This window comes from Lissotriton vulgaris, chromosome 1_2 (assembly GCF_964263255.1).
Source record: "Lissotriton vulgaris chromosome 1_2, aLisVul1.2, whole genome shotgun sequence".
NCBI lineage: Eukaryota > Metazoa > Chordata > Amphibia > Caudata > Salamandridae > Lissotriton > Lissotriton vulgaris.
In genome coordinates this window covers 31237893-31251351 of record NC_141686.1, presented here as the reverse complement: position 1 = coordinate 31251351, position 13459 = coordinate 31237893, and the positions used below count along the sequence as shown (strand labels likewise).

Here is a 13459-nt window from a genome sequence, read left to right as displayed (position 1 = left end):
TCCTCTCCTTGACGAGTGCCTGGTTGGGTTGAATGTCAGTTGTAGAGAGTGGGATGAGCAGCAAGGATGCTGCTCCTCGTGGGGCTTTTATCACCCGTAACTATGACTTATCTTAGTCAATAAACCTATATATTATTACCTGCGTGACTGGCTACCTGCTTACAAGAGATTATCTTCATTACAACACTATCACACTTGACATGGGGTTTCAGCGGTGTTGTGTTCTCCGGCTGATATTTAGCTTTACAAGATATGCACAGACCCTGACACAGCAGAGCCGCCTGCACAACAACCAAAGCGCCTACATGCAGTTGTGTAGCTGCTTGACGAGCTTTTCCGCTGCCACAAGGCTTTCAGACCAAAATAATACCCACGTGTTAGTCGACTCAGAACCTCGGAGGTCGACCACTAGCAGGACCGGAAACGGATGTCCATGGCGACTCACCTGTCTCACCGGTGCCTCGTGGTAAAGCTCAGAAACCAGCCATGAGTCGGCCACAAACCGGATGCTCGCGCGGCTACAGTAATGAGCTACAGATCTGAGTGGGCAGAAAACGTTGCTGGCATGAGTGTTGTTCTCCCACACGGAGATACTGTGCCATGATTCATTATCCATCTTTTGTTATATGAAGCCTTTATCACGTGCCTGATTGACCTGGCTCCAAATGCTCCTAATTTCGGGAGATGAGGGGCCGGTGGTAACAGGTTTATCCAGGAGCAGAGGGAGGCGCGGGGCAGCATGAGAACCGGGGTCTCTTGCATCCAGCTAGCGCTAGAACACTTTTTTATTACAGACGAGGCCGACTAAAGAAAAGTCAGAGGGTGCTTGCACCAGTAGGAGCCAGTTCCGCTTCAACTGCAGCAGTGTTAGGCAGGTCCGAGTCTCGGCGTCCGCTCAACATCCTTTGATTCTGGGCAAATCACTCAATCTCTCCCGTGTCTACCAAAAATAAATGTGTCCTTGGGGTAATGTAACCGGTGTCCATGTAAAGCGCTCCAATACATTCGGGTTGAGTTCGCGCTATATAACTGCAAAAAAGGGGCAAAAGAAACACCAGCCCAAAGGTACCTGGAGAGGTATCGCGGGGGTGTTTCCTACTCCCATTAAAGAAGCGGAGTGTTTTCACCAGAGCCCCAGGGACAGATTAACCAGACCACTAAAGGTGAGGTCACGTGAGTCACAAGACTTTAAAAAAGAAACAAACTTTCAGATTCTGAAGTGATCGGCCTGTCTCATGACTGTCATTCTTCTAACGACGCAGTCCTCATTTAGGAACCTGTATGTGTGTTTGGCTCTGTCATTTCACTAATAATATTGTTATGTAGCGCTTTGTACCACACTTGGCCAATTTCATTCATTCATTTAATCTTTATTTCGGCTCATTCAGCCATAAAAGATGCATAAGCAACAACAAGACATTTTGCACAGTGGATACAACATACCAATGGGAAGCAGAAAATATACAATTCAGCAAATAATACAGTAAAATCATCCAAATTAAGATCGGCGTAATAACTATAAAACGAATATTTTTGCAAATACCATCACCAGCCTGAATCAGGGCAACCTAACCTACGTGTAATGTGCACACATTTAATGTCTACAGATCAAGAGCCAGGTTTTTACGGGTATAACTAACACTCAATAGGAATCTGCTGACACAAAACACTGTAAGGCGTCCAGTGTCTGTTTTAACAATCCTATATGCTTCCAGGTATGAGCGAATACCTAAGGCTTTACACAAGGGTTTAATCCATCTTCTCCTGGCTAGGTCGTAGACAGTACAGAAGAACAATATGTGGCTGTCATCTTCTCTTAGATTTAATTGACAACATGTACAATTTGCACTTTTTGATTGCCCTGTAGACTTATCCCATCTAGCTAGTACTGATTTTGTTTTAAGTATACCATATCTAAATTTTAAGTACAGGCTTTTTGCTAGGGGTGGTTGTATCTCATTTAAAAGTTCTTCAAACAGCGGAGAGTCCTTAAAATCAAGAAAGCTACGTGTAATGGATCCACATGAGTGATCATTTTGGTAATTGTGTGTTATATAAAACCAAAATCGGTCCTTCACCTGAATCTTACATCTTTGTGTCAAACACGCTGGATCGTCCCAGAAGTGAGCAAGGCCTATCCGATGGAACCAATTTTTAACATGCTTAAGCCAGGGGTTTGTAATATAAACATCCAGAAACATCCAGATTCTTGACTTCTAGGATTCCTTGTCTATAATCTACAAGTTCGAGAGTACTCCAGAGTCTGACCCAGAACAAAAGTGGCCTAAGTAGTGCAATGTGATCTGTTCATTTCATGTTTGGGTCCATAAACAGTGGTACAAGTGGGGTACGTTTGGGCAATCTCAAGAGCCTTCTATAAAAGTTGTTTTCACTAATCGTAAAGATGTTACCTGCATTTGTACCCCAGATTTCTGCTCCATATAGAGCACCAGATTGAGCCTTAAGTTTAAAAACTTCCAGTCTGTCATAGCACCCTCATACAACGCCTCAGTAACATCGGAATACAAGGGAAAGCTTTGGATTGGATCATCTCGTTCCTCACTGGAAGAACCCAGAGAGTCCGCCTCCCCCCTTTTAGATCAGAGGCCACCGAAGTCATCTGCGGCGTACCACAAGGATCATCACTCAGTCCCACCCTCTTCAACGTATACATGAGCCCCCTCGCATCAATAGAAAGCCAACACAACCTCAACATCAACTCCTAAGCAGACGACACTCGGCTGATCCTATCCCTCACCAAAGACCCATACACCGCCAAAACCAACCTACACGAAGGGATGAAAGACGTCGCCGAATGGATGAAGAACAGCCGCCTAAAACTGAACTCGGACAAAATGGAAGTCCTCATCTTAGGATCAACCCCCTCCGCCTGGGACGACTCTTGGTGGCCACCAGCCATGGGAACCGCACCCAGACCTACGGACCACGCACGTAACCTTGGATTCATCCTGGACTCCTCCCTCTCGATGACCAGACAAGCCAACGCAGTCTAATCCTCTTGCTTCAACATCCTCCACATGCTCAAAAAAATCTTCTGTTGGATCCCCACCGAAGCAAGAAAGACAGTCACCCACGCACTGGTCACCAGCCGACTGGATTACGGAAACACACTTTACGCCGGAACCACAGCCAAACTACAGAAAAAACTCCAACGAAACTAAAACGCCTCTCCCAGACTCATATTGGACATTCCTCTGCAAGCTCACATTTCTGACCACCTCAAAGACCTCCATTGGCTCCCCGTCAACAAGAGAATAATGTTCCGCCTCCTCACCCACACACACAAAGCCCTCTACAACCAAGGACCCGATTGCCTCAACACGCGACTGTCCTTCTATTCCCTCTCCCGCCAACTACGATCGTCGAATCAAGCCCTCGCCGCCATTCCGCGCATCAACAAATCCACCGTGGGGGGAAGATCCTTTTCCTACCTAGCGGTCAAAACCTGGCATTCCCTCCCCACCCACCTCCGACTTACACAGAACCACCTCGCCTTCAGAAAGCAACTAAAAACTTGGATATTCGACAAATAATGCACCCCCCCCCCTCCCACAAGCGCCTTGAGACCCTATGGGTTAGTAGTGCGCTATACAAATTCCCGAACTTGAACTTAGACTTGCCCCGTGACGCTTTATAATAGGTAAAGAACTCTGATTGAATAGAGTTTTACTTTTTTCGATTTGCGTTCTCCATGAGGTTGTTGAATCTAGGGAAACACCCAGGTACGAGAAGTTTGAAACCAGTTCAAGCTTTTGACTATTTAAAAAGAATTGCCCTTTAAAAGATTTATGGGGATTTATGGACATACTTTTGTTTTTTTTCGTATTTATTTCTAGGCCTTTTGAATCGCAGTACATTTTAAAGGAGTTTAAAAGGGTTTGTAGACCCATGGGCGTTTGTGAGATCAGGATTGTGTCGTCCGCAAATAGGAGAGACGCCAATTGTTTAAACGGTAAATAACAAACATTACAATTATCCCCTCGAATTATACTGGAGTTGCCGACCTCGGAAAGATGGAGGGCTGGATGACCGCCTGATTTTCGCCACCAGATTTCAGTCGATGACATCAAGCGGTCAATCCTTGGGTCATTATCCTAGGGCAATTTCAAGTTTATCTCATTTCTGACCCCAGGTGTCCTTCCATTGTGCTGTTGAGTGTTGCGTCATCTCATTCTGTGCCTAGGGGTGGTACTTGACTGCGTCTAATTGACCCTAAGGCTTTTGTGCAGCCGCATGCAGTGTTGAATGTAGTGCCCGTGCATGGCTGAGTTGTACCCGGGCTCCTCATGAGTTCCACACGTCTGTCTGGAAAAATGGTTAATTATTGCCATGTAAATATGCCGTGTATTTAAGTAAGGTACTTCCTGCAAAGTGCTGCCAAGACGAAATTATTTGCACAATAAAACATCTCACGACCTTGCCAGTGGCTAAGTGCATTTAAACAATGATGCTCGGTAGAATCTGCGTTTGACATTATTGTCACAAATTCAAATCTCGCAGGTCCCCTCCGCCGTTCCTCCTTCCGAGGTCGACAAAAGAGTATCGTTGAGTTGATTAACAAAAAACATGTTATGCAGCGCCAAGGTACCCTTGTGGGTGATGCACTATCAAATGCACGTTATGTGTGTGTTTTTTTTTCCTAATGTTTTTGCCAAACACCTTGAAAATGAGGCCGAAATGGCATACTTTGGTATATAAGTCTCTATATCCACATGACATACAAAGGACTGCACACCTGAGTCATGCACTGTCGGGCTCGGAGAGCCCCAAGGGCCGAACTGGAACCTCAAAGCTGCCCCGGGATATATTTTTACTCCAGTGTGATATTGCACCAAAGATGAGGTCTTTATAATGGGATTAATTGGCTCAATTAACAGCAAGGGTGTCCGAATATATTGATTAAAAGTGCTAGCTGTCAGAAGTTGCTGTGAATACCCAGTCAGAAGAAATTCCTGAACTATTCTCGTCCCCTGCACGTGAAATAGGCCCTTCGGTGCAGTTTCCCCTAATCTGCCTCTTCCGTGTTACCCCCTCCCTCGTCGTCCTGGCGCTCTTTACGATTACCCAGGGGCCTTTTATTGAGCTTTTTCTGTAGTGAAATGAAATATTACAGGCCGGTAGACTGGTTAGTGGTAAAGGTGCGGAGTGCATCGTATCCTCTTGTGTGTCATATTTTTCATTTGTATTCTCGATGGCGGATGCGGTTTCACACTGTGGACACAAACACCCCTCATGCCGCAGGATCTGGTGTACCTGGGGAGGAGGCCGCCTCCCGCTGGAGTGACGTGAGAGGCTAACTAGTTTGAGCAGGTTGTATGAAAGGGTGAACATCCATTTTCAGTCAGCCAGTGCGAAATTGGTTTCTTAACTCTGAGACAGCTAATCTGGTTCCTACCTAACCAAGAGCCGCCCGGCGGAAGTGGTCCCTCCGCGGACCGCTCTCATGAGCAGGAGAGTGCTTCCGGTAAGAACTTTATGACGTCTGTCGCCGCTTTCCATTGAAGGTTGGTCATGAGTAGGTAGGGTCATGGGGTCTCTGTCCCCACCACCAGAACAATGTGCGTGTTGCTTTGCTTCACAATTATTGCAGGTAGGGTAGTTAAAAAAAGAGAAGATTGCCTAATGAAGCTTTAATTACTGCAGCTGTTTAAGGTGTTCTACATTTTAAATGATTACAGATGACTGTATTGTACTGTAAGTGGTTAAAACGCAACGAACTTTGAAAGATGAGTAAGAGTAAACCTGTGTCAGTTAAATATATTTGGAACTATAGCCATTGCAGCTTCATTTTGTTTTGCTCTAAGCTCAAAATAAATATGGATAAATACAGATAAATGAGCAACAAATAAATATGGATAAATTCAGAGAGAAATTTGGAAAAATAAAAATACCATAAAACCGGGAGCCCTATTCATAATTAGTCCACGGATTTTTGTATCAGTGTGTTGTAGTTCTGATTACTCTCAACAAAGACATTATTTTGAGAACTTTTTTTGTCTTGTCATAAAATTTAGAATCGCCAGGAATCGCTCCCTCCAACTGTACAATCCCACCTTTACTCCTTTCTCCACACACCTCAAGCGCATTGACTGCAGGGAAAGCACTAAGCGTCAACATCCTCATTTGTGAGCCGAGCGATTCCAGTTGCTGGGATTAGATGGTGATATTTTGAGGAGTGTCACAATAGTGTATCTAGCCTGTGTAGTATTTATTATATGTGTCTGCAAAATAGAGCAAATATCCTGCCTTTGGTTGTGTGAAGTCACAAATACATCTCTATTCTTTTGTTGATAAACGGGGTGACCTGCAATGATACATACCACAGCTGAATTGATAAGTAAACACATTATTCATGCTAGGAATACTTTTATCCAATTTAATATGTGTAGGCGGGCAATTTAATCCAATCTGAGGATTCAACAGCTCTGTTTTTTCACCCTCTTTGACACCCCCACACCATGTGCATTCTGTGGAATAGGTCGAGGAATGTTTAAGGTAACCGTGAACCATTGTAGGTCAAGACAATACAGAAGGTAACACAACGGAGTGTAGTAGTTTCCTCGTGCCCTAGAGTGTGAGCTGTAGGACATCGAACACGTGTCCAACACTGGCCCTTAGCCAAAGGCTGCTGAAACAGGAAATGTAATTGCAACTCCTCATACTGTTCCTATCAACATGTGTACCTGTTTTCAGGCCAAAGCAGTATCTAGTGCCTGGAGCGTTCCTTGTGCATGCGCTGCTGCTCCTGCATTGCTAGTTAGTGTCATTGACTGCAGTGTCTAGTGCATGCAGCGTTCCTCCTACACCACCATACAGTGTCTTTGATCGCAGTGCCGGGCGCATGCAGAGCTCCTCCTGCATTGTCAGATAATGTCTTTAATTGCAGTGCCTGGCGCATGCAGACCTCTTCCTGCATTGTCAGATAATGTCTTTAATTGCAGTGCCTGGCGCATGCAGACCTCTTCCTGCATTGTCAGATAATGTCTTTAATTGCAGTGCCTACTGCATGCAGCGCTCCTCCTGCATTATCATACAGTGTCATTGATTGTAGTGCTTAGTGCGTGCTGTGCTTCTCCTGCATTGTCAGACAGTGTCATTGCGGTACGGAGCATAAGTTGCGCTTCTCCTGAATTCTCAGATAATGTCATTGATTGCAGTGCCTGGTGCATGCTACAGTCCTCCTGCATTGTCAGACAGTGTCATTATTGCAGTGCCCAGTGCACTCTGCGCTCCTCCTGCATAGTCAGATAGTATCATTATTGCAGTGCCCAGTGCACTCTGCGCTCCTCCTGCATAGTCAGTTAGTATCATTATTGCAGTGCCCAGTGCACTCTGCGCTCCTCCTGCATAGTCAGACAGTGTCATTATTGCAGTGCCCAGTGTCCTCTGCGCTCCACCTGCATTGTCAGATAGTATCATTATTGCAGTGCCCAGTGCACTCTGCGCTCCTCCTGCATAGTCAGTTAGTATCATTATTGCAGTGCCCAGTGCACTCTGCGCTCCTCCTGCATAGCCAGACAGTGTCATTATTGCAGTGCCCAGTGTCCTCTGCGCTCCACCTGCATTGTCAGATAGTATCATTATTGCAGTGCCCAGTGCACTCTGCGCTCCTCCTGCATAGTCAGTTAGTATCATTATTGCAGTGCCCAGTGCACTCTGCGCTCCTCCTGCATAGTCAGACAGTGTCATTATTGCAGTGCCCAGTGTCCTCTGCGCTCCACCTGCATTGTCAGATAGTGTCATTATTGCAGTGCCCAGTGCACTCTGCGCTCCTCCTGCATAGTCAGTTAGTATCATTATTGCAGTGCCCAGTGCACTCTGCGCTCCTCCTGCATAGTCAGACAGTGTCATTATTGCAGTGCCCAGTGCACTCTGCGCTCCTCCTGCATAGTCAGACAGTGTCATTATTGCAGTGCCCAGTGTCCTCTGCGCTCCACCTGCATTGTCAGATAGTATCATTATTGCAGTGCCCAGTGCACTCTGCGCTCCTCCTGCATAGTCAGTTAGTATCATTATTGCAGTGCCCAGTGCACTCTGCGCTCCTCCTGCATAGTCAGTTAGTATCATTATTGCAGTGCCCAGTGCACTCTGCGCTCCTCCTGCATAGTCAGACAGTGTCATTATTGCAGTGCCCAGTGTCCTCTGCGCTCCACCTGCATTGTCAGATAGTGTCATTATTGCAGTGCCCAGTGCACTCTGCGCTCCTCCTGCATAGTCAGTTAGTATCATTATTGCAGTGCCCAGTGCACTCTGCGCTCCTCCTGCATAGTCAGACAGTGTCATTATTGCAGTGCCCAGTGCACTCTGCGCTCCTCCTGCATAGTCAGATAGTATCATTATTGCAGTGCCCAGTGTCCTCTGCGCTCCACCTGCATTGTCAGATAGTATCATTATTGCAGTGCCCAGTGCACTCTGCGCTCCTCCTGCATAGTCAGTTAGTATCATTATTGCAGTGCCCAGTGCACTCTGCGCTCCTCCTGCATAGCCAGACAGTGTCATTATTGCAGTGCCCAGTGTCCTCTGCGCTCCACCTGCATTGTCAGATAGTATCATTATTGCAGTGCCCAGTGCACTCTGCGCTCCTCCTGCATAGTCAGTTAGTATCATTATTGCAGTGCCCAGTGCACTCTGCGCTCCTCCTGCATAGTCAGACAGTGTCATTATTGCAGTGCCCAGTGCACTCTGCGCTCCTCCTGCATAGTCAGACAGTGTCATTATTGCAGTGCCCAGTGTCCTCTGCGCTCCACCTGCATTGTCAGATAGTGTCATTATTGCAGTGCCCAGTGCACTCTGCGCTCCTCCTGCATAGTCAGACAGTGTCATTATTGCAGTGCCCAGTGCACTCTGCGCTCCTCCTGCATAGTCAGACAGTGTCATTATTGCAGTGCCCAGTGCACTCTGCGCTCCTCCTGCATAGTCAGACAGTGTCATTATTGCAGTGCCCAGTGTCCTCTGCGCTCCACCTGCATTGTCAGATAGTGTCATTATTGCAGTGCCCAGTGCACTCTGTGCTCCTCCTGCATTTCAGATAATGTCGTTGAAAGCAGTGCCTAGTGCATGCCGTGCTTCTCCTGCATTGTCACATTGTCATTGCAGTGCCAAGGGCCCAATACGCTCCTCCTTTATTATACAGTGTCATTGATTGCAGTGCCTATTGCATGCAGCGCTCTTCCTGCATTGTCCCATAATGTCTTTGATTGCAGTGCCCAGTGAATGCTCTGCTTCTCCTGCATTGTCTGTTATTGATTGCAGTGCCAAGTACCCACTACGCTCCTCCTTTATTAATATACAGTGTCATTGATTGCAGTGCTCAGTGTCCGCTGCGCTCCTCTTTATTAATATACACTGTTATTATTGCAGCGCCCAGTGCACGCTGCGCTCCTCCTGCATTGTGAGATAATTAATGATTGCAGTGCCTAGAGCATGCAGCGCTCTACTTGCATTGTCAGATAATGTCTTTGATTGCAGTGCCTAGTGCATACCATGCTTCTCCTGCATTGCCAGTGTCATTAATTGCAGTGCCTAGTGCCCACTGCGCTCCTCCTGAATTCATACAGTGTCATTGATTGCAGTGCTTAGTGCATGCAGTACTTCTCCTACATTGTCGGAAAGTGTAATTAATTGCACTACCTAGTGCATTGAGCGCTCCTCCTGCATTATCATAGAGTGACATTAATTGCAGTGCCTAGTGTCCCCTGTGCTCCAACTGCATTGTCAGATAATGTCCTTGATTTCAGTGCCTAGCGCTTGCAGCGCTCCTCCTGCATTATCATACAGTGACATTGATTGCAGTGCGCAGTGCACGCTGCACTCCTCCTGCATTGCCAGATAGTGTCATTGATTGCAGTGTCTAGTGCATGCAGCGCTGCTCCTGCGTTGTTATATAGTAAGTAAGTACACTTATTTGCATAGTTAATAAAAACCATTGCAATTCAAAAACATAAAGGTTAAAAACAATTTTGCATACAATGTATAAAAAATTATTTCATAGTGTGTATCTTTTATCTTTTTAAAATCATTTCTAAAAATTAATAATTTAGGCATCCAAAATAGAAATGCTGTTCTGTTAAGATACTATCTTATTATGAATCTGGTGTTGGCATTTTCTTTCCCACCATCCTCATGAACTTCACCAGGCTGCAGTTCAGCTGTGGGTCATTAGGTGCAAAGCAGGCAAGAACTGCTTGTCTTCGTGAGCATAACGAGACGCTAGTTAAAATGTCATTTTGACAAACGCTTTCGTTCTTCCAAGAGTTCATTACAGGAACATAACAGGTGCAGCAAATCTTCTGGCGCTGAGCGGCTTAAACGGCAAGAGGAGCCCACCTTATCCTTTAGCCAATGAGGTAAATGCTGGATACAGGGTAGCAGGCCCAATCTGTACTTCAGGAACTTTATTTTAGTAGTGTTAGCATAGCCCAAGTCGAGGTAGTTCTGTGGTGCTGGTGTGGAGTATCAGGGCCGGCTCTAGGCATGTGCAAGCTGTGCACCTGCACAGGGCCACCAAACCCCAGGGGCCACCACGCCAATATATATCCTTAATATATTAATCCTCTGAGGATGGATACATATTTGCGTGGTGGCCCCTGGCAGGGATTTGGCGGCCTCCGGCTCTGTTCCACTTCTAAACTCCCTGACCTCCTCCCCTCTTTACTGGCCTGCGCGCTCCGGCCCGCCCGGACCCCCTCTTCCGGGCCCCCTACCTACGCTCCCTGCCCAGGGCCACCATGAGCCTAGAGCCGGCCCTGGGAGTATGTGTTCAGGGTCTTCAAGTCATGCAACCTTTTCGAGAGGGATGCCTTGTCCTTGACCCACGAGAGGTGTTTAACTGTCTTCTTGACCAATTTTTTAGGCGTTGAGTGGTTTGTAGTAGCATTGTCATACAGTGTCACTGATGCAGTGCCTAGTGCATGCAGCGTTCTTCTTGCATTGTCAGATAATGTATTTGATTGCAGTGCCGAGTGCATGCCATGCGTCTCCTGCATTGCCGGTGTCATTGATTGCAGTGCTAGTGCCCACTACGCTCCCCAGAATTATCACGTGTCATTGATTGCAGTGCCCAGTGCACCCTGCGCTCCTTCGGCATTGTCAGATAATGTCATTGATTGCGGTGCCTTGTGCATGCAGCGCTCTTCCTACATTATCAGTGTCATTGATTGCAGTGCCCAGTGCACCCTGCGCTCCTTCGGCATTGTCAGATAATGTCATTGATTGCGGTGCCTTGTGCATGCAGCGCTCTTCCTACATTATCAGTGTCATTGATTGCAGTGCCCAGTGCACCCTGCGCTCCTTCGGCATTGTCAGATAATGTCATTGATTGCGGTGCCTGGTGCATGCATGCTGCACTCCTCCTGCATTGTCAGATGGTGTCATTATTAAAGTGCCCAGTGTCCGCTGCACTCCTCCTGCATTGACAGATAGTGTAATTGAATGCAGTGCCTAGTGCATGCAGCGCTCTTCCTACATTATCAGTGTCATTGATTGCAGTGCCCAGTGTCCCTTGCGCTCCTCCTGTGTTGTCAGATAATGTCATTGATTGCAGTGCCTGGTGTATGCATGCTGCACTCCTCCTGCATTGTCAGATGGTGTCATCATTAAAGTGCCCAGTGTCCGCTGCACTCCTCTTGCATTGACAGTGTCATTGAATGCAGTGCCTAGTGCATGCAGCTCCTCTTGCATTGTCAGTGTCACTGATTGCAGGGCACAGTGCACGCTGTGCTCTACTTGCATTGTTAGATAATGTCTTTGATTGCAGTGCCTAGGGCATGCAGCGCTGCTCCTGCATTGTCTGTGCCATTGATTGCAGTGCCCAGTGCACGCTGCGCTCCTCCTGCATTATCATACAGTGCAGTGTCAGATAATGCCTACAAAAGCAAGATGGAGAACAGGGATGGACCAATGTATTGAGGCAAAGAGCGTAATATACTAAGGGATAGTGTGCACGAGGAACAGGGATGGACCAATGTATGGAGGCAGAGAGGTAATATATGAATGTAAATGTAAATGTACAGGAATTTATATAGCGCAAATCACCGAGCGGTTTCTAAGCGCTTGCTTAGGGAACCCGTCCTGGTATTCCCCTGTGAGATAACCCCGGCAGGGTATCCGCAAGGTGAAAGCCAGGCATCCCGCCGCGAGGGGCCGTTGTGGAGATTAAGCAAGCTATTGGAGATTAAGCAAGCTTTATGAAGGGATAGGGTGCCCGAGGAACAGGGATGGACCAATGTATGGAGGCCGAGATCTGATATACAAAGGGATAGGGTAATGTAAAATGTAATGTAAAAAATATTTGTAAAGCGCAACTACCACCTGGCGGTTTCTTGGCGCTCGAGCATGGGGAGACAGACAGTCCGCAGGGCGAAAACTGTTAATTGTAAGCATTACAAAACAAGTGAATTTTAAGGAGGGACCTGAAACGGGTGTAGGGGGGAAGCAAGTCTTATGCCTAAAGGGAGTGTATTCCAGAGGGAAGGAGCAAGGAATGAGAATCTCAGTCTTCCCTGTTTCTTACGTTTAAAAACCGGGACCTTAAGTAGGGCCAGGTGGGAGGAACGGAGGTTGCGGGAGGGGACATATGGGTGGAGTAGTGAAGAGATAAAGAACGGGCCCATACTGGCCAGGGACTTAAAAATGATGCAGCCTAATTTGAATTTACAGCGCTCAGAGACAGAAAGCCAGTGAAGGGATTTTAGCAAAGGACGGACGTGTTGGTGCTTGGGTTGGTGGTAGATAAGACGTGCGGCCTGATTCTGGACAAGTTGCAGCCTCTTCAGTTGGTAGGCCGGGATGCCAACATAGAGAGAGTTGGCGTAGTCTATCCTGGAGATGACTAGAACCAGCAAGACCAAGGTAAGAGCCTCAGTGGTCAGGAAACGAGCAATCTTTCGAATTTTCCGTAACTGAAAAAAACTGGAGGAGACTACAGCATTGATCTGGGGTTTCATCGTGAGGTCGTTACTCATGATAACCCCCAGACTTTTTGCTGAGCTGACTGGACTGGGGGGAAGGCCCAACCTCGCGGGCCAAAAGATGAATTTCCATGGGTTGGCAGCCCCCCCCGACAAGAACCAACTCTGTCTTGTCGGGGTTAAGTTTGAGGTGGTTCACCCCCATCCAGTCACTGAAGTGACAAAGGGTAGACTGAAAATTGTCAATGGACTGGTCCGAGGAGTTGATGTCGAAGACCAACTGGATGTCATCCGCGTAATTAAACGCGGTGACATTGCTACCTCGTAAGGATCGAATAAGGGGTGTCAGGTATAAATTAAAAAGGAGAGGGGACAAGGAGGAGCCCTGCGGGACGCCACATGTCAGCCCGACCCTATCAGCAGAAAACTGAGAAAGCCGGACCGCCTGGTGGCGGTTGCTCAAAAAGGAGCGAACCCAGTCAAGGGCCGTGCCCCGAATGCCAGCCTCCCTGACACGGTCGACCAGAATG

At 47.2% G+C, this 13459-nt stretch overlaps 1 protein-coding gene across 4 annotated transcripts in view; it reads left to right on the top strand.

Annotated features, from left to right (window-relative positions):
• FGD4 (FYVE, RhoGEF and PH domain containing 4) overlaps positions 1-13459 on the top strand; it is a 600857-nt gene that overhangs the window by 344961 nt on the left and 242437 nt on the right. The window lies entirely within an intron of this gene.